The following is an 8,394-nucleotide window of genomic DNA, read 5'->3' as shown; positions in this document are numbered from 1 at the left end:
TATTATTATTATACTTTCAATTTATTAATCGCTTTCCCCAGTGGGCTCAAAGCAATGTACAGTTACACATTTTAGACAGGGGACTAACAATGTTCATAGGGGATAGGGAAGACAACATATATTCATTTAATTGCACACGCTGTCACTGCATGGTGTAAACGTCTTCTGGCTTGGCTCAGTCATTTTCTGAATGGCTGCTTGTCAAGGCTTCAGGACCCATATGTCAAATCACCACACTGCCACCGCCTGGCCGGAAACATCCACTGCAGGGATTTTTGTAGCTGAGAAGTTCTTCCACCTTTTCCGAACCTCGACCAGGAGCTAACACCCTCCCACAAGGGAGATGAAGCCGGTCTGATCATGTGTCACAAAATCTGAAATAAGAGACTTGAGGCGATTCACCAGAACACTTGAGAATAACGTCACATTATTATTGATCAGAGCTATAGGTCAATACGATGCGGGATTAGCAGGGTCTTTGTTTCCCTTTGGGATTACCACAATCAAAGATTCCGACCAGGATGGAAGTGTGATTCCCGTAAGCAAAGCATCATGGCAGACTGACAGTAGAGGTTGTATTAGTGAAGAACAAAAAGCTTTATAAAACTTGGCAGGAAGTCCATCAAGACCCGGACTTATGTGATTTCATATGTGTGATTGCATCCAGCAGTTCCTGGGGTGTAATTAGTCTATCTAGAAATTCTGCCTGTGTTGTGGATACCTTTTTCACTGGCAATAGAGAATCCAAGATTGTATACTCTTCAGCGAAGGGTTTTCTGAGTGGTTCAGTGCCTCCTAGTATTTTGCAAAAGCAAGTGCAATACCCTTTGATGTGGTATGACATACACCGTCTGAGGTTTTCAATGCACCCACTACTGCCTTTTTTTTTTGCTTTACCCTCCAAGCAAGAAGGCGAATACTCTTGTCAGATTTATGCCAGAACCTTTGTTTCATAATTAGGAGGTTTCGTCAAATTTGTGTGAGTTCCAGGGAGTCTGGAATTTTATGTTCTGCCTGGAGCTTGGTATATATTGATTTTCTTTCCTGTTTATGTTCTCATTCCAGAGAAGTAATGCGCTGTAATGTCTCTGTCCTCAGTCTGTCTTTTTCTCTTCACAGATGTGACGTTGATGAAATGATGGAACCTCTTATGACTGCTTTCATTGCATCCCACTGGATGGAGGGGGCCATCCCATTGTTATGGTTAAATTCAAGATATCCATCTCCAGCTTGTCTTTGACCAGTGTATTTAATAAAATAGAGGTGTCCATAGACCATTGTCTGTCTATGTTATTATTTGATGTTGCTTGAAGATGACAGTCCAACCAGGCATGATCTGAAAGATGCCTGGGGCCGATGTTGGCTGAGTGAAGGTGGGGTAGCAGCAAGGGAGAAATCAAAATATAATCAATTCAAGTAAATACATCATGTCTGGCAGAAAACTAAGAATAATCCTGAGCCTATGGATGAAGAGATCTCCAGGTGTCACAAAGATTGAAGATTTCAAACAGTTTAGCCAATTTAGTGCATGCAGACGATAAGTGACCTCTAGTGCGCTTGGTTGAGGAGCAATCCAGGATATCGTCAGTGATGGTTCAGGTCCCCTCAAATTACCAGCTCTACTTTCTGAAAAGATTGCAGCTTAGAGAAAACAGTATGAAAGAAGGAGAGTTGGTTATTTTGGGGGGGCATACACTGAGGCCAAGTTCCATTTCCCCTCCTCTATGGAACCTCTGAGGAACAAGAATCTACCCAGGGGGTCCATCAGTTTTGAATCCAGTATGAAGTTCACTCTTTTGGCAAATAGAATTGCCAAGCCCCGGGCTTTTGAAGAGCCCAGAGCCTGAAATTGTAGAGGGAAGAGAGGTGTCTTTAAAATGGGATGGTTGGTGGAATGTAAATGAGTTTCCTGTCAGGAGAGAATAGCAGGGCATGTTTGTTTGACATATTGTATAGCCCTCTTCTTTTTCACCAAACTGTTCGGTCCTCTGATGTTCACTGAACATACCTTAAGAGATTTCATCTTATTTTGGGAGGAACTTGACGGGTGCCACTATACTCTGGAAGAGTCAGGTGCAGACGCAGGAAGAGTTTTGGGTAGTGAAGAGGTTTGAAGCTGAAAACACTCTGTTAGTCTGAGCTGCTCTCAAAGAAAAGTAGTCTATAGGGGGAAAACCCTACCAGACCAGTTAAGAGAAGTACAGGCAATTAGGGAAAAGTGTAATACTAAAAAATATCTGTGTCAATCAAGCCACAACAATTGATCAGGAAAGTGCAATATTAATTTCAATCTGCAGTAATGGTTAAAAGAAAGAGAATCAGCAAATTAATTCAGGTAGAACCAGTAGATGAGATCAATTAAAAATTATCAAAGACACTCACAGGTAAAACAGCCAAAATCTCTTAAAGCAATTAATTAGGAGGAACAATGAATTAATGTTTAAAACTGCAAGTTTAAGAATTTAAAATAAACCAGTCCCACAAATTATCTCCCTTCCCTCCCAAAATATAGTAACACTCTCAAATCTGAAAAGTAGCTTTAAGTACTGAATGTGTTTACTTTACTTTAGTAGTGTAGAAAATTAGTGTGCAATTCAGTAAAATGCAAAATCCCAAATGAGCCAAAATCAAGCCAAATAGATTGATGAATCATGTTTAAAGTCAACTGCGGGCCTACTTCGGAAAATTACTCACCTTGCTCTCCAGGTGAGTGACCAAAAGTGGTCTCTGAACTAGGGAGCAATCATTAACTACCAGCTCTCCCCCCCCCACGTTAGGAAATATAGCAAGGAGTAGACAAAACTAAACGTTTCAAGCCGCAGTTCAACTTGTATTAGCATGAAAAACGGTAAATATAGGGTAAGACTTCCCAAAGATAAATCATAAACTTTCCTCCCCATTTCAGTTAGTGGATGGCTGTGGAGCTCGTTCTGTAGCCATTGGGGAGATAGAGTCACAGGTAGGCAGTTTACGGGGGGTTTTCAGGAGATCCCAGAGACTGAAGCCACCATTTTGGGGTGCGTCAGTTGTGATCTGCATTGTCAGAGATCTGGAACGCTTCTAATAATTCAAGACCCGATTCTTCATCAGAGGCTTGGAGTATGGACCCATGGTGACAGCGGCCATTTGTATCAAATGTTTGCTTGCCAAAGATGGGAGGTGATAGATTTTAGGGATCTACAAATACGTAGAGCCTCCTGTGGTACATCTGGAAAGATCAGTGGAAAGTACTGAGACTTACTAGCAATGTTCCCTCTAAGCTAGGGAGATTTGTGAGCAAAAATTCTACTTGGTGAGCTCCTGGCATTAAAGTAGTGAGCGAGCAATTTGGCTACGGCATAAATCAGTTTGCTCTGGAGCCATCGTCCCTGAGCTGAGACAAAAATGTGTGAGCTGGAGGCTAAAAAACTGTGAGCCAGCTGACACTAACTCAGCTTAGAGGGAACACTGCTTACTAGTGATTTCAGCTCTCATACTTTATTTCAGCTCAGAACAAGACGACAGTACCCAGCTCACAGGCTGGTTTATATGTGCACAAACCCCGCTCCCCAAACACACCCACACACAAGTGATTGGCTATTTACAGTGGCCGAGAGTTCCATAGGCTCTCGGCCAGGAGCCTAGCCTGCCGATAGGTGCCGGCTAGAATCCACTTGACCCATTGTTACTGAGAACGAAGCTCAGTCGCTTTGCCTAACCACATGGCGAAATGGCCACGCACGCGGTCTGATATGGATACATTACAATCAGTATCTGGAGGTCTTTGAATAATAATAATAATTTTAAAAAAGCCCTTTGACTTCACTTCATCTAAGATAGGTTTCTTGGATCTCCAGTCAGCTAGTTGTATTAAAATGTCCATGGGGCCATGGCGTTTTGGGTTAAGTCTGTAGGCTCTTAAAATGGCCGGTGCCACCCCAATCTCCAGCTGAAGTACTGACGCGAGCCAGGCCAAAATAAAGCAAATAAGGTCTGAAAATCCTTCTCTTTCTGGGATCCCGCAAACCTTCAAATTAAGATGTTTAATTTGGGCTTCAAGGGTAAGAAGGCGGTCCCTATAGTTAATCTCTCTAGCGAGAAGATCTCTGACGCCATCTTTTAGAATCATGCCAATATTGAGGTTTGCGATAAGGAAGCCTGAATTTCAGACAATTGTTCCCTAACTGGCTGGAGAGAAAGCTGCAGATTTTCAGTAAGCCTCCTTTCCATTTTTTTCAAGTAAGTTAGGGAGATCTTGCTTGCTAAGGGCCAATTCTACTAAATGCACAAGAGCTGGATTGGTAGCCATATCGGATTATTTTTTTTTGCTCTGAATGGCAATCCCGCGGGGAGAAAAACCTCTGAGAAGTCTTACTTGGCAATTCTGAAATGTTGGTGTTGATTCCGTTATTTCTGCCCATTCTGTAGATATCAGAAGCACCATTTGGAGTCTGTAGGTGAGTTTGAAGAGGGGAGGGGAGCAGAGCCAATGGATTAAGTGACCACCATTACTCTCCGTATCGCCAAGTCCCCCCCTTCCTTTGATTATCGGATTTTATGGTAGCTTCCGCACTCCATGCTGCTTTCACTTTCTTCGATCATCAGATTTTATGGTACCGTCAGCATAGATTTATAGTTGTTTTATGGCCATTCAGGGGTGGCTTTGCAGTCAGTATGGCATTGCCCCGAGGTATTTGAATGTAGTTTTGAGCTGCACTTTTTCTTCCCAGTTGAGAAAATGTGGAGCAAAGGCTAGGTGCAGAATCACCCAAAGGCACAAATCTGTGCTTGAAAAGGGGTGTAAAAGGTAAAGGTTCCCTTGCTCGAAAGCCAGTCGAATCCGACTCTAGGGTTGCGGTGCTCATCTCCGTTTCAAAGCTGAAGAGCCAGCGCTGTCCGAAGACGTTCCCGTGGTCATGTGGCCGGCATGACTAAACACCGAGGTGCATGGAACGCTGTTACCTTCCCACCGAAGTGGTACCTATTTATCTACTTGCAATTTCTTGCTTTCGAACGGCTAGGTTGGCAGGAGCTGGAACTAGAGATGGGAACTCCCTCCATCATGCGGCACCCGGGTCTCGAACTGCTGAACTACTGCCCTTCCACAGCCTGCAGTTCAACGTCTTAACCACTTGAGCCACCGCAGCTCCGAAAAGGGGTGTATGGGTGTGCAAATATGGCCCATACTGAAAAATTACTATTATTATTTTTGAGGAGTAATAAAAATATAGTAATTGAAACATGGCAAGCTCTTTCAATGCTGACTGCTTCCCCCACCCCCATTTTCTCTTGAATATACCCGAGAGCAGGCCTTTAAACCTTATTGCAGTTCCCGCTTAAAATCTCCCCCCCACCCCCAAAAAATAAAATAAATATAAAACCAATACTCCTGGCAAATACACTGTGCTTTTTAAAAGATATGTACTCAGTTCAGCAAGACAGGTTCTTTTACAGCAGGAGTGTGTAATATAATTACCTGTTGTCCCAAGGCACAGAGGGAGGGGTTGGGAGGGAAAGGCTATTTCTTTCAAGGGCAGCTCACTGTGTCTTGAATTCCAGGGCTTTTTTTTTTGTAGAAAAAGCCCAGCAGGAACTCATTAGCATAATAGGCCACACCCAACAGCAGAAACTCATTAGCATATTAGGACACACCCCTGACAGCACCGCTCATTAGCATATTAGGCCATACCCCATGCCTTCTCTTGGCTTGCCCGGGCACCCTGCGGCTGCGGGGAGCCTGGGCAAGCCGGCTCTTAGAGGGGAGGGAAGTCAGTTTAAACTGCCTTCCCTTGGCTTCCCCGGGCACCCCATGGCTTTGGGGCACCCAGGCAAGCCGGCCCTTGGACAGGCAGGAGGAGGCATTTAAAAGCCTCCCCAATCTTCCAGCCCCCCCGGCCCACCTGCCTCGGACTTGCCCTGGGGGTTGCTCTCCAGGCCTTCCCTCTGTAGCCATGCACACAGAGGTTTTCCTGCCCCAAAATAGCCTTGCTGAATTCAAAGATTCGATGTGGCTGTCTGTATTGCCTGTTTTGCAGGGCTGGCCCTAAGAAGGTTGCCACTCTGCAACTCGAGAATGAAACAACAGAGCCAGTTTGGTGTAGGGCTGCCAAGTCTCGTTGAATCGCGGTGGGGGATCGTCATTTTTCACAGGAGCTCTGCCGCGGGGGACGGCAACAGGCGTTGCACCGCCATTGCCAGGATGTGACGCTACGCGTCGCTCTGGCAACGGGGCTGTTTGGTGTAGTGGTTAAGTGCGCGGACTCTCATCTAGGAGAACTGAGTTTGATTCCCCACTCCTCCACTTGCACCTGCTAGATGGCCTTGGGCAATCCGTAGTTCTGATAAGAGCTGTCCTTGAAAAAGAGCAGTTTCTGTCAGAGCTCTCTCAACCCCGCCTACCTCACAGGGTGTCTGTTGTGGGGAGGGGAAGGGAAAGGAGTCTGTAAGCCACTCTGAGACTTCCTTGGGTAGTGAAGGTCGGGGTATCAATCCAATCTCTTCTTCTTCTTTGCTCATTTCAATAGCTGTATGCAGGATGGAAGCCGCTTCCTTCTTTAGCATGTGGAGACAAGAGCCTTCATATACTGGAAGTGAACGTAACGCCAGAACATCTGCATTGCTCCACTACTCTTTTGGGTGGCAAGAACTATTTGTAGCCATTCTGAGTTTGAGATTCCTTATATTGGATTGTTTGAAAAATACAGCAAAACAGAATTTTGATAAAGACCTCGAAACGAACTCTGGAAACTCGAGATGTTCGTCATCTGACCTGTTGATTAAAAGAAGAATTTTGGGATTTATACATCATGAAAATGCCCAATTTTTGTCATTATTCTGTAAATTTGTGAACTGATTGCAGCAATTCCTTTATTTTGGTGCTTCCTCCCTGTGTGCCAGGAGAAAAATGTGCTGTCCTCACCCAGCTTGCTGATTTCCCTCACTTGTGGCAAGCCAGTATTCCTAAACCCTGCTAATGTCACATGGGGATCGACGTATCAGCCTTTATGAAAGAACGACAACATGGTGAGTGATAAGTAACTTGGGTTCATAAAGAACAGATTGTGCCAGACAAACCCACTGGCCTTCTTGGACAAAATTGCAGATTTAGCTGACAAAGGGAATTCAATATAGCTAGATACAGAAAGGCTTTAGGCAGCGTCCCTCACAAAACATCCTTCTCTAATCGGAAAGCATCAGAGTTTTCTTTATCAAAGCGTTGCAGAGATAAATATTAATGTCAGATACAAGCCAAGGGTGCTGGAAAGCTCTGTAGGCACGAGGATCATCGTTTTATAAGAGCAGATTCTGCTGAAGGACCCGCAGAAGGGCGACAGCACTCCTCAGCAAGCCGCTGGATGACAGGAAAGTAGCTGTAGCCCCACCCAGGTCCTCCTTAGCAGTTGCTATTTCTGCACCGTCTGGTCCAGCCCCACCCTTTACAATATTATCCCTGCCAGCCCAAACATGACTCTATATTTCACCAGGGCTTTTTTTGTAGAAAAAGCCCAGCAGGAACTCATTAGCATGATAGGCCACACCCAACAGCAGAAACTCATTAGCATATTAGGCCACACCCCTGATAGCACAGCTCATTAGCGTATTAGGCCACATCCCGTGTCTTTTCTTGGCTTGCTGGGGCGCCCTGCGACTGCAGGGAGCCCGGGCAAGCCAGCCCTTGGACAGGCCAGGGGAGGCATGGGGAGGCATTTAAATGCCTCCCTGATCCTTCCAGGGCCCCCCAGGCCCGCCCACCTCAGAGTCGCCAGAGGGGTCGCTCTCCAGGCCTTCCCTCTGTAGCCAGGCATGCAGAAGTTTTGGCTGTAGTGGGCGTGGCCAACTCAGAAGCCAGCCAGAACGCCGTTCCTGTGCGTTCCTGCCCCAAAATAGCCCTGTATTTCACCATGTTGCTGGCTCCTTCTTCCTTGAGCTCTGGCTCATCTCTCTACTCCTGAAAAATCCCCAGATCTTTTCCTCTGACCACGCGCTCCTGAACAAAGGACAGAGATTCTCCTACATAGCTCATAAGACCTCTCCCTGCTTGCTGCCTAGGAGAAAATTGCCAGTTGGATGCCAGAACCCAGATTAATTTGCCTGGGGGGTGGGAATGTCCAATAATGAGAAAGACGATGATGAAAACAAGATACAACCCACCCATTTTCAAGCTCTTTTTATCACTAGAGTTATCTGGCAGGCTGTGCGTGTGTGCAGCACCCATGGGGATGATATAGGGCGGTAACTTAAAAATAAACAAACTTGAATGTTGTGCCACCTCACAAATATTTGTTCTGGCATTAGCTTTTGTGGACTCTGGTTCACTTCATCTGATGCAGTTCCACAGGGCCTGCAAGACGGAGCTCTTCCACCAGGCTTTTGAGTAGGAGCCGCCGCCACCACCGAGTAACTGCAGAGCAGGAC

This window comes from Gekko japonicus, unplaced genomic scaffold (assembly GCF_001447785.1).
Source record: "Gekko japonicus isolate JY-2015 unplaced genomic scaffold, Gekko_japonicus_V1.1 scaffold3362, whole genome shotgun sequence".
Classification (NCBI taxonomy): domain Eukaryota; kingdom Metazoa; phylum Chordata; class Lepidosauria; order Squamata; family Gekkonidae; genus Gekko; species Gekko japonicus.
Note: the sequence above shows the minus strand (reverse complement) of the source record.